The sequence below is a fragment of the Pristiophorus japonicus genome, chromosome 15 (assembly GCF_044704955.1).
Source record: "Pristiophorus japonicus isolate sPriJap1 chromosome 15, sPriJap1.hap1, whole genome shotgun sequence".
Taxonomy (NCBI): domain Eukaryota; kingdom Metazoa; phylum Chordata; class Chondrichthyes; family Pristiophoridae; genus Pristiophorus; species Pristiophorus japonicus.
The window spans coordinates 137,538,996-137,566,355 of NC_091991.1; the positions used below are offsets into that span (position 1 = coordinate 137,538,996).

A 27,360-nucleotide genomic window follows, 5' to 3' on the forward strand; every position below is an offset into this window, starting at 1 on the left:
TCCAATGAGTAGAGGCCCAACCTACTCAACCTTTCCTCATAAGTCAATCCCCTCATCCCCGGAATCAACCTAGTGAACCTTCTCTGAACGGCCTCCAAAGTAAGTATATCCTTTTACAAATAAGGAAACCAAAATTGCACGCAGTATTCCAGGTGTGGCCTCACCAATACCTTGTATAGCTGTAGCAAAACTTCCCTGCTTGTATACTCCATCCCCTTTGCAATAAAGTCCAAGATATCATTGGCCTTCCTGATCACTTGCTGAACCTGCATACTATCCTTTTGTGTTTCATGCACAGGTACCCCCAGGTCCCACTGTAGTGCAGCACTTTGCAATCTTTTTCCATTTGAATAATAACTTGCTCTTTGATTTTTTTTCTGCCAAAGTGCATGACCTCACACTTTCCAACATTATATTCCATCTGCCAAATTTTTGCCCACTCACTTAACCTGTCTATGTCCTTTTGCAGATTTTTTGTGTCCTCCTCACACATTGCTTTTCCTCCAATCTTTGTATCGAGAGCAAACTTGGCTACGTTACACTCAGTCCCTTCTTCCAAGTCGTTACCATAGATTGTAAATATTTGGGGTCCCAGCACTGATTCCTGCAACACCCCACTAGTTACTGGTTGCCAACCAGAGAATGAACTATTTATCCCGACTCTCTGTTCTCTGTTCGTTAGCCAATCCTCTATCCATGCCAATATATTACCCCCAACCCCGTGAACTTTTATCTTGTGCAGTAACCTTTTATGTGGCACCTTGTCAAATGCCTTCTGGAAGTCCAAATACACCACATCCACTGGTTCCCATTTATCCACCCTGTTCGTTACATCCTCAAAGAACTCCAGCAAATTTGTCAAACATGACTTCCCCTTCATAAATCCATGCTGACTCTGCCTGACCAAATTTTTGCTTATCCAAATGTCCTGCTACTGCTTCTTTAATAATGGACTCCAACATTTTTCCGTCAAGGCTAACTGGTCTATATGGAGGAAAGGTTGAGTAGGTTGGGCCTATACTCATTGGAATTCAGAAGAATGAGAGGTGATCTTATCGAAACGTGTAAGATTATGAGGGGGCTTGACAAAGTGGATGCACAGAGGATGTTTCCACTGATAGGGGAGACTAGAACTAGGGGACATAATCTTAGAATAAGGGGTCGCCCATTTAAAACTCAGATGAGGAGATATTTCTTCTCTCAGAGGGTTGTAAATCTGTGGAACTTGCTGCCTCAGAGAGCTGTGGAAGTTGGGTCATTGAATAAATTTAAGACAGAGATAGACAGTTTCTTAACTGATAAGGGAATAAGGGGTTATGGGGGAGCGGGCAGGGAAGTGGACCCGAGTCCATGATCGGATCAGCCATGATTGTATTATATGGCAGAGCAGGCTCGAGGGGCCATATGGCCTACCCCTGCTTCTTATATAGTCCTGTATTGTAGCTTCACTGGATTGGAACTTCATTTTCAGGCTGCTTCTGGTGCTGCTCCCGGAATGCCCTTCTCATTGAATCTGCCTTGATGGTGGAGTAGTGAGGGCTATACCAGGCCATGAGGTTGCAGGTTGTGGTAGTATACAATTCTGCTGCTAGCCCACAGATTATCATGGATGCCCAGTTTTGAGCTGATAGATCTGTTCTTAACACAACGGTGGTAGTGCCACACAATACGATGGAGGGCGTCCTCAGTGTGAAGACGGGACTTTGCACTGGTCACTCATACCAATGCTGTCGAGAACAGGCACATCTGTAATAGATAGATTGGGGAGGATGGGCCAAGTAGGTTATTCCCTTGTGTTAGCTCTCTCATCACCTGCCTAAAAACAAAATTGGGCAGCTGTAGCATCCTTGTTTCCCTTTTAAAAAAACGAAGCAATACTCAAAATGAGCATATAAAAAGGGGGGTAAAATCAAGAGAAAATATATAATGGCAGACAGACTGGGGGGAGTCGCCAAATGATGGATCTGGTGGCCTGCAATTACAGAGTGACATACAAATGTTGGCATAGGCTTTTCCCAATTATAAAATATGTTGTATGAAAGGACTATGACTTAAAAATCATGACTATAAGACCCCATATCAAATAGTACAAAGAGCACTGCACCATTGAATATGTATTCTTGCATGCAGCAAGACCTGGACAGCATTCAGGCTTGGGCTGATGAGTGGCAAGCAACATTTGCACCACACACTGACCATCTACAATAGGAGATACCTCCTTTTGACATTCAACAGCAAATCCTCCATCAACATCCTGGGGGTCACTATTGACCAGAAACTTAACTGGACCAGCCATATAAATACTGTGGTTACAACAGCAGGTCACAAGCTGGGTATTCTGCAGGGAGTGTCTCACTTCCCGACTCCCCAAAGCCTTTCCACCACCTACAAAAGGCGCATGTAAGGAGTGTGATGGAATACTCTCCACTTGCCTGGATGAGTGCAGCTCCAATAACACTCAAGAAGCTCGACACCATCCAGGACAAAGCAGCCTGCTTAAATCGGCACCCCATCTACCACCTTAAATATTCACTCCCTCCACCACCGCTGCTGCAACTTGGCTACAGTGTGTACCATCTCCAAGATGCACTGCAGCAACTCACCAAAGCTTCCTTGACTGCACATTCCAAACCCTTGACCTCTACCATCTAGAAGGAAAAGGGCAGCAGGCGCATTGGAAAAACCTCCACCTCCAAGTGCTCCACCAACTAACACATCATCCTGACTTTGAAATATATCGCCGTTCCTCCATTGTTGTTAGGTCACAATCCTGGAACTCCCTGCCCAACATCACTGTGGGAGTACCTTCACCACACGGACTGCAGCGGCACAAGGCAGCAGCTTACCATGACCTATTGGTGAAGCCACACCTGGAATACTGTGTAGAGTTTTGGTTTCCATATTTACGAAAGGATATACTTGCTTTGGAGACAGTTCAGAGAAGGTTCACAGGGTTGATTCCAGAGATGAGGGGGTTGACTTATGAGGAAAGGTTGAGCAGATTGGGCCTCTACTCATTGGAATTCAGAAGAATGAGGTGGTCTTATTGAAACATATAAGATTATGAGGGGGCATGACAAGGTGGATGCAGAAGATGTTTCCACTGATAGGGGAGACTAGAACTAGAGGGCAAAATCTTAGAATAAGGGGCCACCCATTTAAAACTGTGATGAGGAGAAATTTCTTCTGAGAGTTGTGGATCTGTGGAACTCACTGCCTCAGAGAGCTGTGGAAGCTGGGACATTGAATAAATTTAAGACAGAAATAGACAGTTCCTTAAATAAGGGAATAAGGGGTTATGGGGAGCAGGCAGGGAAGTGGACCAGAGTTCAGGATCGGATCAGCCATGATCATACTGAATGGCAGAGCAGGCTCGAGGGGCCATATGGCATACTCCTGCTCTTATTTCTTGTGTTCTTATGTTCTGAAGGGCAATAAATACTGGCCTTGCCAGTGGTGTCCACATCCCGTGAAGGAATAAATTTTTTTTTTTTAAAAACAGGGACTGAAACTAGCTTTGTGGTTCCCTACAAAATTTATCCATTACTATTTCAGTTAGCTTCTGCAGAAGTTTACTGGCAGACCAGAATACAATAAATTCCATTTTGAAACCACCTCAGGAGAAACAAGATGGAAAACAGATTACTGAAGACACGGTGCTGTACTTACAGAAATAAATGCAGGAGTTACGGGTGGTCTCTGTAGCATATCGGTTTGTTGTATATGCAGAGATATGATGTCGGCACATGTAAAGCTGTAAAATTTAAGTGGAAAAAAACTTTTCAGCAAGAAACCATCATGTAAAAAAAAAAGTGTCCTATCCTTATTCTAATAATAAGGTACATTTACATACATTAGTTTTAAATCTGGGCATGTTCAGTTTTACTGCTACAGGATCACTGCCTCTGCAGGATCTTTTCTATGAACATTTGGAGAAATATGTACATCATCTTAGTTCTCCACATTCTATTCATCTCTTCACCATTTATTGTTGAACTATTAAAAGAAACATTTTGTGGTCATTGTTTTAGACCTGCATATAGAGAGTAATGTCAATACTTCATGAATCTTTTTAATAGAGCTCAAATAGCATGCTCGCCTTGGTATTTATAGAAAGACCATAACGCCACCAAAAGAAACGGCACAGACTCGATGGGCCGAATGGCCTCCTTCTGTGCTGTACTATTCTACGATTCCCCCAATAGTTCAGTTGGTTAAGACAGAGATTACACATTTGATTCCCTGTCTATGCTGATTTGGTTGACCTCAACTGGGCAGCATGTGGGGAGCTAAAGGGAGGGAAAGGAAAGTCAGTCATGGTCCTGCTCCTAATTTGCTATCCATTGACTTCCACTGGAAGTGCACTCGTTAGAAGCACTGTCTAAGGACGAGATCGTGCTCAGTTGCATAGCCTTCTGACATCACTGTCTAGGTTCACACATGAAGAACGACCATGTTTGGGGGTGGGAGGTTGGTGAAAGGAAGAGTACCAGAAGATTATCAATGCCCACTGAACCACACCCCAGCAAGGAGTCAACATCTGCAGTAGGATGGGAACTGGGAAGCAGGAAGGAAGAGATATTGGCAGGAAAAACAAGCAGTAGCTCCAATTCAGAACCCAAATTATTTCACACAAGTTTGTCATCCCGAAACCACAGGTGTTAATGCTGGTTAACTACGTATATGCTACTTATTGTGATGTCTCGTTTTACTCAACTCTTAACTTCTTTTCTGTGCATGTAGTACTGTTGGAAGGACCCATGCACAGCATCGGTGTATTTTACAGTATGAGACATTCATTTGATCAAAAGCAGCTCATAGCCGATGAAACCCACAGATCCTATATAACACACAAACCTATTTAACACCATTTCATGGCATGTTGTCCAAACTAAGTTTTGAAATAGATTATGAAAGGAAAACCTATATTGCAGAGAAGACTCAAGATTGTAAAGAATACAAGATGACAAGGTTTCACACAAAATGTGCAGGCACTGCAATAATCAACTCAAAAAACTAAAATTTGTTTAAAAAAAATACATTTGATTCAACAATTAGTACTTTTTCTTCAATTAATTTTCAAGTAAAAAAAAAAAATCCAATCAATATAGTTGGGGTGCAAGGTTAACACCTCAGTCAACAACTCAAACAATTCTGGTTTCCGGAGTACTTTAATATGGTTTGCATTTAAATTGGAGCAGTGTCAGCTATTGAGGTTTATAGACCCCCTGATAAATTCTAGATACATAGGGGTAGAAATTCACTGCCACCCAAAATAGAAACATAGAAAATAGGTGCAGGAGCAGGCCATTCAGCCCTTCTAGCCTGCACCGCCATTCAATGAGTTCATGGCTGAACAAAATGGGGTGCACCTTCCATTTTTTGAAGTTCGGCATTTTATGCTCGGAAGGATGTAGTTGCGGCTGAGGGGCAGAAGTACCCTTGCAGTGGGTTGGCCGCCCCCATCACTCATCAGCACCACGCTAATGACGTCAGTTAAAGGGGAGAGCCACTGCGAGCTCTGCATATTTTTAAGTTAGGTCCACTGGGCCACCAGGAAGGGTTTCAGCCAGGCCAGTGACCTGGCACCCAAGAGAGTGTGCCATGGTGCCTGTTGGCAGCCCAGCCGAACCTGGGAACATAGTTGTCGGCCCGACCTAGCTGTCGGCTGACAACGAAAAATAAAATTGCGTCACCGGCAGCGCCACCTCCCCTTTAAGGGCGGCCGCGCCACCACCAACAAGGAGTGCACCGACACAAAGCTGTTGAGGGCACTGGCCGGCAGTGGTGCTGCTCCCGCGGAGCAATTCCCCAAAAGGGATATTTCCCGCAGGGCAATTTCAGGTAGGGGTCGCCACCGGTCGGTAAGGGGTCAGCGCGTGCATGCCGCGGCGAGAAAACAGGTGGAGCGGTCCCCTACACTGCCCCGGACGAAGGCGGCCCCTCCACAGAGAGTTGACAGCCATTCTGCGCCGACCCGTGATCGCCGCTTTCAGGCGGCCAGAGGCCTTATCGGGAGGGGCAATTTCAGCCCCATAGTATTTTAGGGCTTCCCAAACTATATGCAACTAAAAGTTAGCATTTGACAGCAGTAGCTTAAAGAGTTTTTGTACCATTTTTTACGAGACAGGTGACTGAGTTAAACTACAAATGTTTTCTTGAACTTTCTTTTGTGTTTTGAAATGACAAAGAGGCTTTCCCAATAGCTTAGGTGGTTAAGGAAATGAGTAGCCAAGCTACATAAACTAGAAACTAGGAAGGTCCTCGGGTTGATCCCAAAGATGTAAAGATTAGTACTTTTCCTCAATTAATTTTCAAGTTAAAGATGTTCCAAGTTAGTTGATCTTGGCCACAACTGCAATTGGAGCACTAAAATTGGCCTCGGCATTACAGAGTTAGGGAAAGGGAGTAATGATGGCTAGGTTTCCTTTCCTGATCATTAACCAGCAGTTCCAGTCATTAGAACTGGGATCACCCAGCAGTTGTAAAGTCTACTAACACTCAGAATTTAGTTTACACATTAAAAAAATTCCAATTATGCAATGTCTGATCAGTCTCTGAAATATCTCAAAGTGCTTCGTATTCTATAAACTTAACCTGGACGTTCAGTGATTTATTTTGCACACGGCAATATCCCGCAAATAGAAATGAGATAAATAACCCATAAATTTGCATTTTGGTGATGTTTGTTGAGGGAGCAATGATGACGAGGACATCAACAAAATCCTGCTCTTCAAATAGTACCCAGGAATCTTTGAATGTACGATTGAACCAACAACAGACAGTACATATCGCATCAAAATGATGGCACCTAAAGCACTCCCGCAGCACTGCACTGGAGTGACAGCCTAGATGTGCCGAAGTCCTGGACTGAGGTTTAACTCAGCCTTCTGTGAGTGGCAAGAGTGCGACCAAGTAAAGTAAAATTTGGATGAGGTAACAGAATGCAACCTGCACTTGTGGAGCTTTATCCCATCAAAGGGCCAATACCTTGAGGTGAATAAAATTAAACAGAAAATGATGAAAGGAAAAACCCAAAAGTCAGTCAGTGGTTACTCAAAAGTAAGATTATTGCTCTCTTTGCATTCCCCACACCATTTACTGTTTGTTGCCATTTATAGTAAATATCAGAAGTGGACCTACTGAACTTCCTACATTACAACAGTGACTACACTTCAAGAAGTACTTCATTGGCTGCAAAGCACTTTGGGACATCCAGTAGTCAGGAAAGGCATATATAAATACAAGTCTTTCTTTTCTTTTTGAATATCCTTAAAGACCTTACAGCCTCAGCATTTTCAGTGATTTTAATATATTTCCTAAACACATTTTTGGTCAATTATAATTAACCTCCACATAACTATTTTCAAATGATATCATAGGTGAATTAGCAACAAATTTTAAAACATTCATCTTCAGCTTTACATGAGATTTCCATAAATTGACACAAATTTAGCTGGATAAAAAGAAGCTATCACGGTGAAGCTTAATATGACATTTATTGTACAGTATGACTAAAACTACTACTTTCTTCCAAACAACTATGGGTCATCATGGATTTGTTAAGGGAAAGTCGCAATGACTAACTTGATTGAATTTTTTGAGGAGGTAAACAGGAGGGTCGATGAGGGCAGTGCGGATGATGTAGTGTATATGGATTATAGCAAAGCTTTGATCAGGTCCCACATGGCAGACAGGTCACAAAAGTAAAAGCCCATGGGCTCCAGAGGAAAGTGGCAAGTTGGATCCAAAATTGGCTCAGAGGCAGAAAGCAAAGGGTAATGGTTGATGGGTGTTTTTGTGACTGGAAGGCTGTATCCAGTGGGGTTCCGCAGGACTCAATGCTGGGTCCCTTGCTTTTTGTGGTGTATATCAATGACTTGGACTTGAATGTTGGGGGTATGATTAAGAAATTTGCAGATGACACTAAAATAGGCTGTGTGGTTGATAATGAAGAAGAAAGCTGCAGACTGCAGGAAGATATCAATGTACTGGTCAGATGGGCAAAACAGTGGCAAATGGAATTCAATCTGGAGAAGTGAGAGATAATGCATTTTGGGGAGGGCTAACAAGGCAAGGGAATACACATTAAATGGTACAACACTGAAAAGTGTAGAAGAACAAAGGGATCTTGGAGTGCAGGACCACAGATCCCTGAAGGTAGCAGGCCAGGTAAATAAGGTGGTTAAGAATACTTGCCTTTATTAGTCGAGGCATGGAATACAGGAGCAAGGGCGTTATGCTTGAACTGTATAAAACACTGGTTAGGCCACAGCTGGAGTACCGTGTGCAGTTCTGGTCACCACATTACAGGAAAGATGTGACTGAATTGGAAAGGGTGCAGAGGAGATCTACAAGAATGTTGCCTGGACTGGAGAATTTTGGCTATGAGGAAAGATTGGAGATGCTGGGTCTGTTTTCTTTGGAACAGAGGAGGCTGAGAGAAGACCTGATTGAAGTGTATAAAATTATGAGGGGCCTGGATAGAGTGGATAGAAAGGATCTGCTTCCCTTGGCAGAGGGGTCAACAACCAGGGGACATAGATTTAAAGTAATTGGGGTGATGTATACAGGAGATGAGGGGAAATGTCTTACCCAGAGGGTGGTGGGGGTCTGGAACTACCTGCCTGAAAGGGTGGTAGGGGTAGAAACCCTCATCACATTTAAAAAATACTTGGACGTGCACTTAAAGGGCTCAAGTTTCAGCTAGAGTTGCTCCTATTTTTTTGGAGCAACTAGTTTAGAATGGAGTATCTTAGAAATTGCAGTTCTCGGCATTTAGTTTGCTCCAGTTCTAGTCAGTTAGAATAGTTGCGTTTTAGAACAGTTTTTTTCCCCAAAAGGAGGCGTTACCAGCCACTTACACCTGTTTTGCAAGTTTAGGCAGTGAAAATTTACTCCATTCTAAGTTAGTTTGGAGTAAGTGTAGAGATTTTTGTATGCTCAGAAAAACCTTGCCTACACTTTATAAATCTGGCGTAGGGAACGAGAAATGGGGGGGGGGGGGGGGGGGGGGGGAAGAAGGGAAGTTTACAAGCATTAAACACCTCACTTTTACAAATAAAGGGCCATCAATAATAAATGATTAAAAAAAAATCAAAATAAAATAAAAAATTAAAAGTTTCTACTCACCTACTGCAGCACCGGGAGCCCTCCAGCAGCCTGCTGGGATGGAGTCCCCCCCATAGGAGATGCCGGTCGGACGAGCCCCGCCGCCGAGGACTTCGGGTGCGGCCCGTCCCCAGCAGACGTCGGGCCGCCGCCCAGGACTTCGTGCGGGCCCCGCCAAGGACTCCACTTCGGGCGGAGCCCGCCCCCAGCGAGATGCTGGGCGGGCGGGCTCAGCCACCACCTCCAAAGACTTCGGGCGAGGCCTGCCCCCAGGAGATGCCAGGTGGGCCGCCGCAGAAGAGGTAAGTGCTGTCAGGCCACTCAGCCCGGGATAGGGGGCGACATCCCTTCCACCAGGGATAGGGTCGTCACCCAGAGACAGGACGCGCTGGGAGTGCCAGGAGCTACGGCGCATGCGCACAGCTGCCGGCACTGTTTTTGGCGCAGGGCTGTAGCTCCACCCCCAGCAGCTCCTGCTGCGCCGCGCCGAGCTGGAAACGGCCCTACAGATATTGGAGAATCGCGAGGTAAGTATTTGGCACTTTTTCAGTTGCACAAATTAGGCGGGCCTCTCCGATGTGTGCCGTTCTAGCGGGGGTCCGAAACTTGAGCCCAAAGTGCCGTAACCTACATGGCTACGGACCAAGAGCTGGAAAGTGGGATTAGGCTGGATAGCTCTTGGTCGGCCAGCGTGGATACGATGGGCCGAAATGGCCTCCTTCCATGCTGTAAATTTCTAGGATTCTATCTACATTATTCCTGTGGGTTAGGGTATTGCATTAATAGCCAGCAGCCTAAACACCACTCAAATGCGAAGCATGATGTTTTTGTTCTGTGCAGCAGCTGATGAAAAATTTAACAGATTCTGATTTTTGTCATACTGGCTCCATGACTCAATTAGGAAACTATATTTGGAACTGAAACAGTCTGGAGAATTGCGACACTGCATATTTGCGAACAGATTTTCATGATTTCAGCTACTTCTAGAGAGGCATATCAAATGGTTCAAGTCCTATTAACCACTGTGAAAATTAAAGCAGAACAGATGCATTTGAAACAAAATTACACCCATGTCTGTCCATTGTGCAAAGCAACAGTGGCTTATCCAACTTATTTTGAATTATAAATCTCTTTATTACTCATGGAACAAGCAGGATACTTCATGTCCTTTTTTCTTATGTAAATTCATAGTATAGAGAAAATACACTATTGCAAAACAGAGGTTTAAATTATTTGGTTGTTGCAAGTATATACAGCACAGAGAGAGGCCATTCGGGCCAACTGGTCCATGTCAGTCACAATCCTCCCACCACTCTTCATCTAACCCAATTCGCATAATCTTCTACTCCTGTCTCCCTCATGTGCTTATCTGGCTACCGCTTAGCTGCATTAAGGAATTGAGGAGTCATTTCTCTTGTACAGGGTAATAAAATTAACTGTCGAGCCCTTTTACAGTCAGTCATACTCACATACTTATGACACTTTTTTGATGGGGTTGGTGGCTTTAGCATTCAAGAAGGAACACTCCTGTGATATTCATGTACACGGTGAATTACTTGGTTAAAACTCATTTGCATACAGTGCAAACATCTGAAATATGGCGATAGTCCACAATGGTACTAAGTTTAAAAAAAACTCCCATTCAACAGTTAAGCAAAAATAGATTTTACCAATGTCAAATTATGTAACCATTTTCTCTCCTAATCCAGTGAGTAACTCGGATTTTCCCACCTCATTATTTTAGAACAAAAAAATGCATGGCTGTAATCTGAACTAGATTTGATTAAATATCTTGCTTACTTGGTTAAAATTCAATACCAGAACCTGTTTCAACAAGAATAGAACATGTCGTCCAACAGATGTTAAAATTATTTCCTTTTTAACAGACCACAGTACCCACTAAACTTCATGGTTCCTTCTGTCACAAGCCTCTGCTTCATGGGGGCATAATCTAAATATGGGTTTAGCTACCATTTTAAATTTGTTGTTTATTGGTTTTGAAGCCCATTTTACAAAATAATATTCTCTCCAGCAGAATGGCTGTGTGAATGTCAAAGCTACCTCACCCCACTATGTCAGTGCCATTTAACAGTGACCTACATATAGCCTCCAGAAAAGCACATTATAAACAATCAAGAACCCTTCAGCTCTCAAAACTTCCATACAGGCTAAAAGTTTACAACAAAATGTAGATGCTTTCCTTTTGGAAGGACTATAGGAGATGCACACACCTCTAGAATATATAGGAGCAGTGCTATTACTGAAGTCAAATCCAGACTCCAAATCAGTGGGGTAGTTTTACACAAATTAGAGGTAGGACATAATGTAAAGCAAAAATAGCATTAAGTGTGCATCGTTATTTAATGCCATTTTTAATTAAATGCCACTATTGAAACTGTAGTACAATTTTTAATCCAACTATTTTAGGGATGTTACCATAACAATACTATTATTTTTTGCTAAATGGGGAAAATTCCATGAAGGGCCCATATAATTTTCACTCATTACTGTAATATTTTCTCTATTACCCAACAGTGATATATTTGTGTAAATATTTAGCCATAAGAGACTGTCCCGATCATTTGAGATTACAAAAGCAACCAACCTTTCACCTCATTTGCTGGAGATTAGAGAGATAGAGGAGGGAAAGACCATGAAAGGATTTAAACATGATGAGAGTTTTAAATGTGAGGCACTGGAGGACTGGAAGCCCAAATAGGTCAGCGAGGGGTGATGGGTGAGCAGGACTTGGTGCAGAATCACGTCAGAGTTTTGGATGAAGTGAAGTTTACAGAGTGGAGGATGGGAGGCCAGCCAGGAGAGTATCGGAATAATCAAGTCAAGATGACAAATCCACGTAGGCGGTCTTGGTAATGGAGAGGATGTGGGGTCGGAAGTTGGGCTCAGGGTCAAATAGTGCACCACTGCTGCAAATGGTTGGGTTCAGCCTGAGGCAATGGCCGAGGAGGGCGATGGAATTAGTGGCAACAGTACGGAGATTGTGGCACGGCCGAAGACAATGGCTTTGGCTTTACTAATGTTTAGCTGGAGCAAATCGCAGCTCATCCAAGACTAGGGGCCCAAGTTTCCACATGATTTGCGCCTGATTTTTAGGAGCAACTGGTGGAGAACGGACTATCTTAGAAATTGCAATTCTCCACATTTTTTTTCTGCAGTTCTAGTCAGGTAGAACAGTTCTACTTTGGAACAGAATTTTTTCTTCAAAAGGGGGCGTGTCCGGCCACTGACGCCTGATTTCAAAGTTTCCACAGTGAAAACGTACTCCAAACTAAAGTAGAATGGAGCAAGTGAAGATTTTTGTAGAACTGAAAAAACCTGTTCTACACATAAAAAAAATCAGGCGCAGGTTACAAATTAGGCGTCCAGAACGAGGTGGGGGGGGGGGGGGGAAGGGAACTCATTAAATTCTATAATAAATCCTTATTTATACTTCTACAAATATTATACAAATAAATCCAACCTGAATAAACATTTATAAGCAAAGAAAAGATTAAATAAACCATCTTCCTACCTGTGTGAAAGTGCTTCAGGCAGGCCTTTCGGGACCGAAGGCTGAACGGGCCGGCCCGTCCCCAGCACCAGATTTACAGGTAGGTCGGGTCGGGGGGGGGGGGGGGGGGAAGGGAGAGAGAGGGGGGGGGAGGTCAGGTCGGGGAGGGGGGGGGGGAGGGGAGGTCAGGTCGGGGAGGGGGGAGGTCAGGTCGGGGGGGAGGTCAGGTCGGGGGGGGAGGTCAGGTCGGGGAGGGAGGTCAGGTCGGGGAGTGGGGGGGGGGAGGTCAGGTCGGGGAGTGGGGGGGGGGAGGTCAGGTCGGGGAGGGGGGGGGAGGTCAGGTCGGGGAGGGGGGGGGAGGTCAGGTCGGGGAGGGGGGGGGGGGGGAGGTCGGGTCGGGGAGGGGGGGGGGGGAGGTCAGGTCGGGGAGGGGGGGGGGGGAGGTCAGGTCGGGGAGGGGGGGGGGAGGTCAGGTCGGGGAGGGGGGGGGAGGTCAGGTCGGGGAGGTCAGGTCGGGGAGGGGGGGGGGGGGGGGGGAGGTCAGGTCGGGGAGGGGGGGGGAGGTCAGGTCGGGGAGGGGGGGGGGAGGTCAGGTCGGGGAGGGGGGGGGGGAGGTCAGGTCGGGGAGGGGGGGGGGGGGAGGTCAGGTCGGGGAGGGGGTCAGGTCGGGGAGGGGGAGGTCAGGTCGGGGAGGGGGGGGGAGGGGGGAGAGGTCAGGTCGGGGAGGGGGGGGAGGGGGGAGAGGTCAGGTCGGGGAGGGGGGGGGAGGTCGGGGAGGGAGGTCAGGTCGGGGAGGGGGGGGGGAAGGTCAGGTCGGGGAGGGGGGGGGGGGGGGGAGGTCAGGTCGGATCCAGTCGGCAGGCGGGGGGGGGGGAGCGGGAGCAGGAGCGCGGGTCGGGTCGGGGGTCGGAGCGCGGGTCGGGTCGGGTCCAGTCGGGGGAGCGGGAGCAGGAGCGCGGGTCGGGTCGGGTCCAGTCAGGGGGGCGGGAGCAGGAGCGCGGGTCGGGTCCAGTCCGGGAGCGGGGGGGGGGGGGGTCCGGATGCAGGGGCGGGGAGGGGAGAAGCAGGAGCTGGCCGTGGGAGGAGCCTTATTCACGCAGCCCCAGTGAGGCCATTCGGCCAGGGCTAGGGACTGCGTGCTTCAGGCGCCTGGAGCTACTGCACTTGCGTGCCTACTGCAGTGCGCATGTGCAGAGGTCCCGGCACTGTTTTCAGCGCAGGGTCCTGGCTCCGCGCCCCCACAGCTCGTGCTGGCTGCGCCGAGGGCCAGAGGACCTGAAGGTAGGTGGGGGGGGGGGGAAGGAGATTTGGGGGGGGCAGCCCCAGTGAGGCCATTCGGCCAGGGCTAGGGACTGCGTGCTTCAGGCGCCTGGAGCTACTGCACTTGCGTGCCTACTGCAGTGCGCATGTGCAGAGGTCCCGGCACTGTTTTCAGCGCAGGGTCCTGGCTCCGCGCCCCCACAGCTCGTGCTGGCTGCGCCGAGGGCCAGAGGACCTGAAGGTAGGTGGGGGGGGGGAAGGAGATTTGGGGGGGGGGGGGGAAGAAGGAGATTTGGGGGGGGGGGGGGGAGGGAAAGAAGGAGATTTGGGGGGGGGGGAAGAAGGAGATTTGGGGGGGGAGGAGATTTGGGGGGGGGAGGAGATTTGGGGGGGGGAGGAGATTTGGGGGGGGGAGGAGATTTGGGGGGGGGGAAGGAGATTTGGGGGGGGGGGGAAGGAGATTTGGGGGGGGGGGAAGGAGATTTGGGGGGGGGGGAAGGAGATTTGGGGGGGGGGGAAGGAGATTTGGGGGGGGGGGAAGGAGATTTGGGGGGGGGGGAAGGAGATTTGGGGGGGGGGAAGGAGATTTGGGGGGGGGAAGGAGATTTGGGGGGGGGGAAGGAGATTTGGGGGGGGGGAAGGAGATTTGGGGGGGGGGAAGGAGATTTGGGGGGGGGGAAGGAGATTTGGGGGGGGGGAAGGAGATTTGGGGGGGGGGAAGGAGATTTGGGGGGGGGGAAGGAGATTTGGGGGGGGGGGAAGGAGATTTGGGGGGGGGGAAGGAGATTTGGGGGGGGGGAAGGAGATTTGGGGGGGGGGAAGGAGATTTGGGGGGGGGGGGAGGAGATTTGGGGGGGGGGAAGGAGATTTGGGGGGGGGAAGGAGATTTGGGGGGGGGAAGGAGATTTGGGGAGGGGAAGGAGATTTGGGGGGGGGATGGAGATTTGGGGGGGGAGGGATTTGGGGGGTGGGGTTGGGGGGGGGAAGGAGATTTGGGGGGGGGGAAGGGATTTGGGGGGGGGAAGGAGATTTGGGGGGGGGGGAAGGGAGATTTGGGGGGGGGAAGGAGATTTGGGGGGGGAAGGAGATTTGGGGGGGGAAAGAGATTTGGGGGGGGGAAGGAGATTTGGGGGGGGGGGGGGAAGGAGATTTGGGGGGGGGGGAGGAGATTTGGTGGGGGGAAGGAGATTTGGGGTGGGGGGGAGGGAGATTGGGGGGGGGGAGATTGGGGGGGGGGGAGGAGATTTGGGGGGGGGGGGGAAGGAGATTTGGGGGTGGGGAGGGTTTGGGGGGGAGGGGAAGGAGTTGGGGGGGGGGAAGGGAGATTGGGGGGGAGGGGAAGGAGATTGTGGGGGAGGGAAGGAGATTTGGGGGAGGGGGAGGGATTTGGGGGGGAGGGAAGGAACTTTGGGGGGAGGGGAAGGAGATTTGGGGGGAGGGGAAGGAGATTTGGGGGGAGGGGAAGGAGATTTGGGGGGAGGGGAAGGAGATTTGGGGGGAGGGGAAGGAGATTTGGGGGGAGGGGAAGGAGATTTGGGGGAGGGGAAGGAGATTTGGGGGCGGGGGGAAGGAGATTTGGGGGGCGGGGGGAAGGAGATTTGGGGGGCGGGGGGAAGGAGATTTGGGGGGCGGGGGGAAGGAGATTTGGGGGGCGGGGGGAAGGAGATTTGGGGGGCGGGGGGAAGGAGATTTGGGGGGCGGGGGGAAGGAGATTTGGGGGGCGGGGGGAAGGAGATTTGGGGGGCGGGGGGAAGGAGATTTGGGGGGCGGGGGGAAGGAGATTTGGGGGGCGGGGGGAAGGAGATTTGGGGGGCGGGGGGAAGGAGATTTGGGGGGCGGGGGGAAGGAGATTTGGGGGGCGGGGGGAAGGAGATTTGGGGGGCGGGGGGAAGGAGATTTGGGGGGCGGGGGGAAGGAGATTTGGGGGGCGGGGGGAAGGAGATTTGGGGGGCGGGGGGAAGGAGATTTGGGGGGCGGGGGGAAGGAGATTTGGGGGGCGGGGGGAAGGAGATTTGGGGGGCGGGGGGAAGGAGATTTGGGGGGCGGGGGGAAGGAGATTTGGGGGGCGGGGGGAAGGAGATTTGGGGGGCGGGGGGAAGGAGATTTGGGGGGCGGGGGGAAGGAGATTTGGGGGGCGGGGGGAAGGAGATTTGGGGGGCGGGGGGAAGGAGATTTGGGGGGCGGGGGGAAGGAGATTTGGGGGGCGGGGGGAAGGAGATTTGGGGGGCGGGGGGAAGGAGATTTGGGGGGCGGGGGGAAGGAGATTTGGGGGGCGGGGGGAAGGAGATTTGGGGGGCGGGGGGAAGGAGATTTGGGGGGCGGGGGGAAGGAGATTTGGGGGGCGGGGGGAAGGAGATTTGGGGGGCGGGGGGAAGGAGATTTGGGGGGCGGGGGGAAGGAGATTTGGGGGGCGGGGGGAAGGAGATTTGGGGGGCGGGGGGAAGGAGATTTGGGGGGCGGGGGGAAGGAGATTTGGGGGGCGGGGGGAAGGAGATTTGGGGGGCGGGGGGAAGGAGATTTGGGGGGCGGGGGGAAGGAGATTTGGGGGGCGGGGGGAAGGAGATTTGGGGGGCGGGGGGAAGGAGATTTGGGGGGCGGGGGGAAGGAGATTTGGGGGGCGGGGGGAAGGAGATTTGGGGGGCGGGGGGAAGGAGATTTGGGGGGCGGGGGGAAGGAGATTTGGGGGGCGGGGGGAAGGAGATTTGGGGGGCGGGGGGAAGGAGATTTGGGGGGCGGGGGGAAGGAGATTTGGGGGGCGGGGGGAAGGAGATTTGGGGGGCGGGGGGAAGGAGATTTGGGGGGCGGGGGGAAGGAGATTTGGGGGGCGGGGGGAAGGAGATTTGGGGGGCGGGGGGAAGGAGATTTGGGGGGCGGGGGGAAGGAGATTTGGGGGGCGGGGGGAAGGAGATTTGGGGGGCGGGGGGAAGGAGATTTGGGGGGCGGGGGGAAGGAGATTTGGGGGGCGGGGGGAAGGAGATTTGGGGGGCGGGGGGAAGGAGATTTGGGGGGCGGGGGGAAGGAGATTTGGGGGGCGGGGGGAAGGAGATTTGGGGGGCGGGGGGAAGGAGATTTGGGGGGCGGGGGGAAGGAGATTTGGGGGGCGGGGGGAAGGAGATTTGGGGGGCGGGGGGAAGGAGATTTGGGGGGCGGGGGGAAGGAGATTTGGGGGGCGGGGGGAAGGAGATTTGGGGGGCGGGGGGAAGGAGATTTGGGGGGCGGGGGGAAGGAGATTTGGGGGGCGGGGGGAAGGAGATTTGGGGGGCGGGGGGAAGGAGATTTGGGGGGCGGGGGGAAGGAGATTTGGGGGGCGGGGGGAAGGAGATTTGGGGGGCGGGGGGAAGGAGATTTGGGGGGCGGGGGGAAGGAGATTTGGGGGGCGGGGGGAAGGAGATTTGGGGGGCGGGGGGAAGGAGATTTGGGGGGCGGGGGGAAGGAGATTTGGGGGGCGGGGGGAAGGAGATTTGGGGGGCGGGGGGAAGGAGATTTGGGGGGCGGGGGGAAGGAGATTTGGGGGGCGGGGGGAAGGAGATTTGGGGGGCGGGGGGAAGGAGATTTGGGGGGCGGGGGGAAGGAGATTTGGGGGGCGGGGGGAAGGAGATTTGGGGGGCGGGGGGAAGGAGATTTGGGGGGCGGGGGGAAGGAGATTTGGGGGGCGGGGGGAAGGAGATTTGGGGGGCGGGGGGAAGGAGATTTGGGGGGCGGGGGGAAGGAGATTTGGGGGGCGGGGGGAAGGAGATTTGGGGGGCGGGGGGAAGGAGATTTGGGGGGCGGGGGGAAGGAGATTTGGGGGGCGGGGGGAAGGAGATTTGGGGGGCGGGGGGAAGGAGATTTGGGGGGCGGGGGGAAGGAGATTTGGGGGGCGGGGGGAAGGAGATTTGGGGGGCGGGGGGAAGGAGATTTGGGGGGCGGGGGGAAGGAGATTTGGGGGGCGGGGGGAAGGAGATTTGGGGGGCGGGGGGAAGGAGATTTGGGGGGCGGGGGGAAGGAGATTTGGGGGGCGGGGGGAAGGAGATTTGGGGGGGGGGGGAGGGGGGAGAGAAAGAGGCTGAACGGGCCGGTCCCGAGACTTCGGGCAGGGCCCGTCCCCAGCTCCAGATTTACAGGTAGGTCGCGTTGGGTCGGGTCGGGGGGAGCGCGGGTCGAGGGGGTGGTGGGAGGGAGATCGGTGTCGGGTCCGGGGGGAAGCGGGTGTCAGGTCGGTGTCAGGTCCGGGGCGGGGGGGGGGGGGGGGGAAGTCAGGTCCGGAGGCGGGAAGCGGGAGTCGAGTCGGGTTGGGAGGAAGCAGGAGCTGGCCGTGGGAGGAGCCTTATGCACGCAGCCCCAGTGAGGCCATTCGGCCAGGGCTAGGGTCTGCGTGCTTCGGTCCCTCCCACACAGTTTTGGGCACCTGGAGCTACTGAACTTGCGCGCCCACTGTAGCGCGCATGTGCAGAGGTCCCGGCACGGTTTTCAGCGCAGGGACCTGGCTCCGCCCCCTACAGCTCCTGCTGCGCTGCGCCGAGGGCCAGAGGACCTGCAGGGAGGTGGAGAATCTGGAGGGTTTTTTTAGGCGCACTTTGTGGCGCAAAAAACGGGCGTCCAGGTCGGGACTGCGCCGTTCTAGGCGCGGCTCGAAACTTGGGCCCTAAATCTGTGAATGATGTCGCTAAGATGCAGCGTATAGGTGAGGAAAACTAAAACTGGATTTTCCTCCCAATCAGGATAATTTCTTACTGAAATTTACAAATACCTTTGCTATCAATTTGATAATTGAGATACAGCATAGAGCCTGTGGGAAGGCACAATTAACTATCTGCAGAAACATGATTGAACAGACATAATGGATCAGAATAGGCTACATGATTAACAAATTACTTTGGTAATTATATCACGTGTTAGCAGGTCTCATTTGTCTTACTTACTGAATCGTAAAGTTTACACACACATCACCTTAACAGTACCATAACAAGGTTTAGGGATTCAAAACAAAAAGGCCCATTCAGAATATAGTCTGAAATTACCTCTTCTATCAAACTGCCGTATAGCAAACTCTTACTTTCCCCTTCTTGGTGGTACAATCTTGCGGTACATTCATACTGAAACTGCTTTGCACCAAAATTGTGTAGTATAAATAGAAAGTCGAGGCCTGAACTGACTGAAGTGAAGCGGAGAGAGACTACCTCATCCAGGGAGCTTCACTTCACTTTGCTCCAGTGTCAGTTTAGACCTCGACTCCCGTTTCAATCTGCATTTACACTATAACTGCAGCAATGGCACAAAGAGAAACCACTCCCCACTGTCACTATAGTGGGAATGCACCACTGGACCGCTCTGTAGACGTAATGCAAGTATAGCTCCCCTACATCCAGGATTCCTGTCTCAACACACCACTGAATCATTACAGTGGTATGGAAAGTTCTAAGGTTATTTCATCTCCCTGGAGTTTCACCTTTAACACAACAATTGGAACATGAGCCGACCACAGTATCTCAGCAGTCTACTTTGTTCCCCAACCTCTCCCCCAAATAAAAGTATTGAAACAAAAAAGATAAAAAAGGGATACACTTGTCAATTCCATATCTTAAAAGCATTTGGTGAAAACATTTTGTCAATACCTCCTCGACTGTTACACTGTGGTCAGGTTCACAGTTGTCCATCTTCTGAAAATGACAATTTCTCATATATTGTACTGATAGCACATTCCTGGATAGTGTGACATTGTATACGAATTCAGAGACTGCGGTGACCAGCACTAAAACATAATTAGATAAAGAATATTCATAAGTAATTTGGCAGAGTCAGCTTGGGATTTACAACACAAATTTCAAGGGCCAGATCTGATCTACATAATGCTGTGAGTTGACCTATTTTCATTCCAAACAACTGCCAGCATTGGCGGAACCAGTGGTGCATTCAAACCAGAGCCCAGAGTCATATTGATGCAACTGGCTGCACATCTGATTTCTGGCTGACAGCAGTGCAAAATGTTTTTACTTTCCTCCCCTCCTCCCCTCTCCCCATCATCACACTAGTGGCCAAGGCAAACTGATCGAAACTAAACCAGATTGACAAGTTCAGCACCCCAATGTCTGACTGGCCTGACCACAAAATAAAAGCTGCACTATTCCTTCTGTCCAGAATATGCCCACCATATTGACAACATCTTTAAGAGGAGACTGGACAGATAGATAGATCCTAATCATAAGCATTTAATATTTTTAGTATTTTGTTACAAGCTGGAGCTAGTCACTTTAAATTTTGTTTGTTACAACATGTGGCTGAGCTGAAATATATGTAGTCACCACATGACATCCACAGCCTTTCATGTCCACTTGGGAGGCAAGGCATTATTCACATGTAAATACATTTTGATTTCAAAGCAAGCAGAAATCACTTAACACAGACTTTCTTTAATCCTGAATACTGCCAATTCATGGTCAAGGACTTGGTAACAGCTGCAAATGAAAGTATGTCTGGCAGAAAACCTTAATTTGATAAGTGCGTAACTGTGCAAGATACTTTTGGATTTCCTGTATCTCAGGTTAAACGTGAAAGAATACGAGATGTAAATCTCAGGCTCTGTGCTTCAGGGACCACGGAGATACAAGCATACACCTGATAACTCAATGGAAACAAATTAATCTTCTTATACAAGTTTGCATAGTCAGAGTTTGAGATCATGAGTTAGAAAAGCATCGAGCTGTATTATTTTCGTATCAGAGAAAGAAATAGAAGTTACCAGTTTGGCAATCAAGAGAAATTTCCTATATTGATTTTCATCTAATCTACATTTTCCACTCAATTTGTGGTTTATAGCCAAACTGGTAAGTCCTGATTGTGTTTGTTTTTTCCAAACCTTTTATCAATTAAAGAAACTAATTACAGTAACAAGAGTTTCTGTTTGACTCATGGGCAACACCACATTATTTTTGATTTGAGTAAGCTCTTCCTTTGTCCTCTTTTCCTTCTCTCCCTTCTCTCCAATTTTCCCCCTGAAGTGACTCATCAAGTGCAGCATAGAGAACTGGCAAGAGATATGTTGCTTGGTCTCTACCAACAGTATCAGTGAGATGTCAAGAGGCATGCAAGGGCATTCTCACAACAATCCTACTTTTCTTCGGTACAGTGCAATGGGATCTTTTATATCCACGAGAGAGCAGTTTAACGTCTCATCCGAAAGACGGCACCTCCGACAGTGCAACACTCCCTCAGCACTGCTGCACTGAAATGTCAGCCTAAATTTATGCGTTCAAGTCCATGGAATGGGACTTGAACCCACAACCTTCTGACTCCGAGGCGAGTGTGCAACCCACTGAGCCACAGTTGACACAAATAGCATCCACTTATTTTGTATTTTTCTCTCTTGTAATCCTTTTATGTTAAATGCTCAAATTTCAAAGTCACAATAAGAGACTAAATAAAAGGAGGCTCTAAATTTTAGGGTTAAAACAAATAAGACCCTATTCTGGCTGAATAATCACACTTTCCCATATACAAAAAAAAAAATAAAAGGTGCTCCATCACAGTGGCCAATATGCAACAGATTAATATCTAAGTATGGAGCTACTTGGAATATCAAATTCATAAATCAGGCACATAATTTTGCAGGACTACAATCATCATAGGCAGTCCCTTGGAGTCGAGGATGACTTGCTTCCATTCAAAGTGAGTTCTCAGGTGACTGAGGAGTCCAATGTGGGATCTACAGTCTCAGTCACAGGTGGGGCAGACTGTGGTTGAAGGAAAGGGTGGTTGGGGAGCCTGGGTTTACGCATGCTCCTTCCGCTGTCTATGCTTGGTTTCTGCTTGTTCTCGGCGATGGGACTCGAGGTGCTCAGCGCCCTCCCAGATACTCTTCCTCCACTTTGGGTGGTCTTGGGCCAGGGATTCCCAGGAGTCAGTGGGGATGTTGCACTTTGTCAAGGAGGCTTTGAGGGTGTCCTTGAAGAGTTTTCTATACCCACCTAGGGCTCGCTTGCTCTTTTGAAGCTCCGCGTAGAACGCTTGCTTTGGGAGTCTCATGTGGGACATGCGGCCCGCCCAACGGAGCTGATCGAGCATGGTCAATGCTTCGATGCTGGAGATGTTGGCCTGAGCGAGAACACTGACATTGGTGCGTCTGTCGTGCCAATGGATTTGCAGGATCTTGCCTTTGACACAGTCAACCGTGAAGGATTATGGAGCGTCCTCCTCTGTTTCGGCTGCCCTCAAAAGTTTGTCACCATCCTCCGTCTGCTCCATGATGACATGCAAGGACGATATAGACAAAGCTAGAAACAAAATTATTTCTACTCTCATCACTTTACATGAAAAGTTAAGCGAATGAATATTTCAATTAATTTAGAACTTTGTGAATGGTAAAACTTCACTATTCTGCAACCAATGCACCTATTTCCCAACTGAGAGTTAGTAGATAATCACAGCAGTCATATAAAGGAAGTACAGTATTTATAACAGCAGTAGATGCTGCAATTAAACATCCTGCTGTCTTGACAAAATTAGTTTTATTTCTGCTTTCTTTGTAACATTTACTATAACATTTTACACGACATTACTGCAATGAAAGTAGGAGGAGCTTTAACTGCATTTCCATAATCAATACAAATTAATTAGCAAGTGGAAAAGAAGTCAGACTTTCAAACTGCTCTTTTATACAATTCCTAATTCAAAAAGGTCAATTGGGGAAGCATATTTTCTCTTTGTTTTTGAAAGTTGAATATTTCACATAGCCAGACACTTCGGCCTCAAGTTTCCACACGCTACAAAACGGGCGCCCCTCCGAGCTGGGCGCCCGTTTTTTGCGCCGAAAACGGCGCCGGAAAAAAAACGCGCGATTCTGGAGCGCCCTGCAGCTCGGCGCGGCGCCCAGGGGGGGCGGAGCCTACCACTCGCACCGATTTTGTAAGTGGGAGGGGGCAGGTACCATTTAAATTAGTTTTTTTTTCCTGCCGGCAACCCTGCGCATGCGCGTTGGAGCGTTCGCGCACGCGCAGTGTGAAGGAAACATTGGCACTCGGCCATTTTTGTAGTTCTTTGTAGCTGTTTAATTTTTGAACATTTTTTAATAAAAGCACATTGCCTTTCCATGATCAGCACTGAGGCTTCTTGCAGCAGTGAGAAGGCTGCAGGAAGCCTCAGAAAGTTGAGGCAGCCATTTCCCGACGGCCTTCCCCCACCCCCTGCCGTCAGGAATGGCTGCCTCAACTTGTGAGGCTTCCTGCAGCCTTTTCACTGTCTCCTTCCCCCCCAACCCCTGCCGTCGGGAACGGCTGCCTCCCCCCCCCCCCCCCCCCGCTGCTGTCGGTCGGTTGGGCCCTCACTCCCTCATCCCCTCATTCCCTCCCCTCCTCCCCCCCCCCCCCGCTGCCGTCAGGAACGGCTGCCTCCCGCCCCCCCCCCCCCGCGGTCGGGAACGGCTGCCTCAACTTGAGGCTTCCTGCAGCATTCTCCCTGGCTGAAGCACTTTCACACAGGTAGGAAGATGGTTTATTTAATCTTTTCTTTGCTTATAAATGTTTATTCAGGTTGGATTTATTTGTATAATATTTGTATAAGTATAAATAAGGATTTATTATAGAATTTAATGACTTCCCTTCCCCCCCCACCTCGCTTTGGACGCCTAATTTGTAACCTGCGCCTGATTTTTTAATGTGTAGACAAGGTTTTTTCAGTTCTACAAAAATCTTCACTTGCTCCATTCTAAGTTAGTTTGGAGTACGTTTTCACTGTGGAAACTTTGAAATCAGGCGTCAGTGGCCGGACACGCCCCCTTTTGAAGAAAAAATTCTGTTCCAAAGTGAAACTGTTCTAACTGACTAGAACTGCAGAAAAAAAAATGTGGAGAATTGCGATTTCTAAGATAGTCCGTTCTCCACCAGTTGCTCCTAAAAATCAGGCGCAAATCATGTGGAAACTTGGGGCCTTCGGGTCCACTAATTATAGAATGAAATTTGAGACTCTGGAGAATCAAAGTTAGAAAAGTAATCATTATCACTACCTGCAAGGCAGAAAACGTTACCATAGCTGCAACAACTTGCATTTACATAAGAACATAAGAATTAGGAACAGGAGTAGGCCATCTAGCCCCTCGAGCCTGCTCCGCCATTCAACAAGTTAATGTATGATCTGGCCGTGGACTCAGCTCCACTTACCCGCCCGCTCCCCGTAATCCTTAATTCCCTTATTGGTTAAAAATCTCTCTATCTGTGACTTGAATACATTCAATGAGCTAGCCTCAACTGCTTCCTTGGGCAGAGTTCCACAGATTCACAACCCTCTGGGAGAAGAAATTCCCTCTCAACTTGGTTTTAAATTGGCTCCCCCGTATTTTGAGGCTGTGCCCCCTAGTTCTAGTCTCCCCGACCAGTGGAAACAACCTCTCTGCTTCTATCTTGTCTATCCCTTTCATTATTTTAAATGTTTCTATACGATCCCCCCTCATCCTTCTGAACTCCAACAAGTAAAGACCCAGTCTACTCAATCTATCATCATAAGGTAACCCCCTCATCTCCGGAATCAGCCTAGTGAATCGTCTCTGTACCCCCTCCAAAGCCAGTATATCCTTCCTTAAGTAAGGTGACCAAAACTGCACGCAGTACTCCAGGTGCGACCTCACCAATACCCTATACAGTTGCAGCAGGACCTCCCTACTTTATATAATGCTTTTAACATAGTAAAACATCACAAGGCGCTTCACAGGAGTGTTATCAAACAAAATCCAATACCGAGCCACATAAGGAGATATTAGGACAGGTGACCAAGAGCTTTAGACTGTTTGTCTCTCTATGAACCCTTCCCTATAGTTTTTCACAAATAGTGATGAAATCACAATACAGGCAACTCTTGATTATCCGGGTCCCTCAGGGATTGGGCTATCCGGGTAAACGATTTCTCCGTTAGAGCAAGTTGACATTAGTTAATGCTTACAGTACTGCAAGTGTTCTCTAACCAATAGCTGTAGCGCATCTTCTAATCCTTAAATTCTAGTCCTCTAGATCTAAAGACCATTAGGCTTGTTGATTACTTCCTGTAACTGTTCATGGTATTTTAATGAATTATGAGAGGCAGTGGACCTGTGTGCGAGCAGCAGCAGGAGCTGAGGCAAGGCAGAGCGCTTAAAAGCAAGGTTCAATAGGCGACATTCGAAAGGAACATCAGCGTTTCAAAGTGACGTCACACACACACGGAATTTTAATTGCCATTACAACGGTTTCCCATTGCATCCGTGTGCGGATAATTGAGAGTTGCCTGTACTTCCAAATCCAATCTTATCAATGGTATGCAATGTCAGGATCATTCTTGTACTTGTACTGTATGCATCTGAACATTTTATTTGCTTTGGCTACCACTCCCATTGTTGCAGAAGCTTCATATCTAAAATATTTGTCTTCTCCACTGTATTTAATGCTATACGCTTCTTTGTCATAATTTCCTATTTTATGTACCAACATTAATCATTTTGTAATATTAAAATGCAGTCTGTCGAGTTATTACATCTGGTCAAACTCTGAACAATAGCCCCTTCCTTGCAATGTCTTGTTATGTGTAATGTATACAACACTAGACTTACTGTACGAAGCAGTGAAATAAATTCCTTAAAGCTTTAGTTTGAGTCACGTATATGCAACAAAAAATTGTCCATATAGAATCATAGACTGGTATAGCACAGAAGCAGGCCATTCGGCCCATCATGCCTGTGCCAGCTCTTTGAAAGACCTATCCATACAGTCCCACTTCCCTGCTCTTTCCCTATAACTCTGCAAATTCTTCCCGTTCAACTATATCTAGCAATTATATCCTTCGCTGCATCCAAATTTATTCTGCAAGCTGTAAATATCACAACACTTATAATTTCCAAACTCAGTACATTAGTATGCATCTATTCTTCTACATACGCCTTACAACTTAAGCCTTCTATTTCCTTACCACACCCAACTCATGGGAGGGATGCTCCAAGCACAAGGGCATGTAGAAACTTATCCTTCAGCATTCATCTGAAAGACAGCATAGGGGAAAAATAAAGCTTCCACTGTGTATCTGGTCTCCCAACTGTGCCCTACTTTGATCACATTTTAATACAAGGTGCTGAGGCATACAAATCTTTGTTTACTTTCTGTTTCAAGCTTTCCTTGGTTTCATCCAATTTGCTCCCCAATTTCTTCCCTTTCACTGCTGAAGGCACTAAGTCTTGCTGGGATATGATTCCACAAGCACCTGCTGCCTTCCTCTACCTCAGCCAAGTGTCCAATTCATGTGAACTTGGACACTGAGCCTTTGTCAGAGAAGGAGATCACAACAGAAACTAATCCGATCTTCGTCAAAAAAGCACACACACACAAACTTTCCAAATGGGATCGGGGGTGCCTGGAGTGACTCCCTCCCCCTCACCTTTTACTACAATTAACCTCAGTGCCTAACACCTGAGGCACCGAGAGCAATTGTACCACAGCACAGACCGGAGATTGGACCTGGAATCTTCTGATCTATATGGTTTAGTACCTCAGTGCAATAGCACAAGGTAGAAAGGGGAAAGAGTAGTTTGCTGAGAATGAAGACTAAGCAAAGGTATATATTTAAATATGATCTGGCCTGAAAGTTGTTGCTAACAGTGGCGTCAGCCACATTTGGATGAGACATTAAACCAAGGCCCCATCTACACTTAGATGGATGTAAAAGATTCACTATTCAAAGAAGTGCAGGGGAGTTTTCCTGGTGTTCTGGCCAACATTTATCTCACCAACATCTCTAAAACATTGGGGTCAAGTTTCGGGCCGCGCCTAGAACGGCGCAGCCCCGCGAGCCATGCCCGATTTCCGCACTCAAAACCGCGCCGAAAACTTACCTCGGTATTCTCCACTCCCTCAGGTCGATCCAGGCCATCGGCGCGGCGCAGCACAAGCTACGGGGGGCGGAGCCAGGTCCCGGCGCTGAAAACAGTGCCGGAACCTCGGCACATGCGCGCTACAGTGGGCGTGCATGTGCAGTAGCTCCAGGCGCCCGAAACTGTGTGGGAGGGGCCCGAAGCACGCTGCCCCTAGCCCTGGCCGAATGGGCTCACTGGGGCGGCGAAGATCAGACTGCACCTCCCTCCTCCAGTTCCTACTCTGGCTGTGGCTCCGGCTCCCCTCCTGTTCAGCTCACGCTCCCTCTGGCTCTCTCCCGCCCCCAGCTCCCGCTCCGCCGCCTGCCGCTCCCCCCCCCCAGCTCCCGCTCCGCTGCCTGCCGCTCCGCTGCCTGCCATTACACCCCCCCAGCTCCCGCTCCGCCGCCTGCCGCTCCCCCTCCACTGCCCCCAAGCTCCTGCTCCCCCTCCCCACCAGCTCCCGCTCCACCGCCTGTTGCTCCCCTCCCCCCCATCTCCCGCTCCGCCGCCTGTTGCTTTCCCCCTCCCCCCCCCAGCTCCCGCTCTGCCGCCTGTTGCTTCCCCCCCCCCCCCCAGCTCCCGCTCCGCCGCCTGCCGCTCCCCCCCCCCAGCTCCCACTCTGGCTCCCTCCTGCCCC

General features: G+C 49.6%; 1 protein-coding gene across 4 annotated transcripts in view; it reads right to left on the reverse strand.

Annotated features, from left to right (window-relative positions):
- dcun1d3 (defective in cullin neddylation 1 domain containing 3) overlaps positions 1-27,360 on the reverse strand; it is a 63,593-nt gene that overhangs the window by 26,523 nt on the left and 9,710 nt on the right. For 2 of the 4 annotated variants that reach the window (XM_070856739.1, XM_070856740.1), the window contains exon 2: positions 3,670-3,754. The gene's annotated coding sequence lies outside the window, so the exon portion shown is untranslated. Of the gene's footprint in view, positions 1-3,669; positions 3,755-19,476; positions 19,568-25,786; positions 25,855-27,360 lie in introns of those variants that run through there. The other 2 variants (XM_070856742.1, XM_070856741.1) reach the window with 2 other exon arrangements.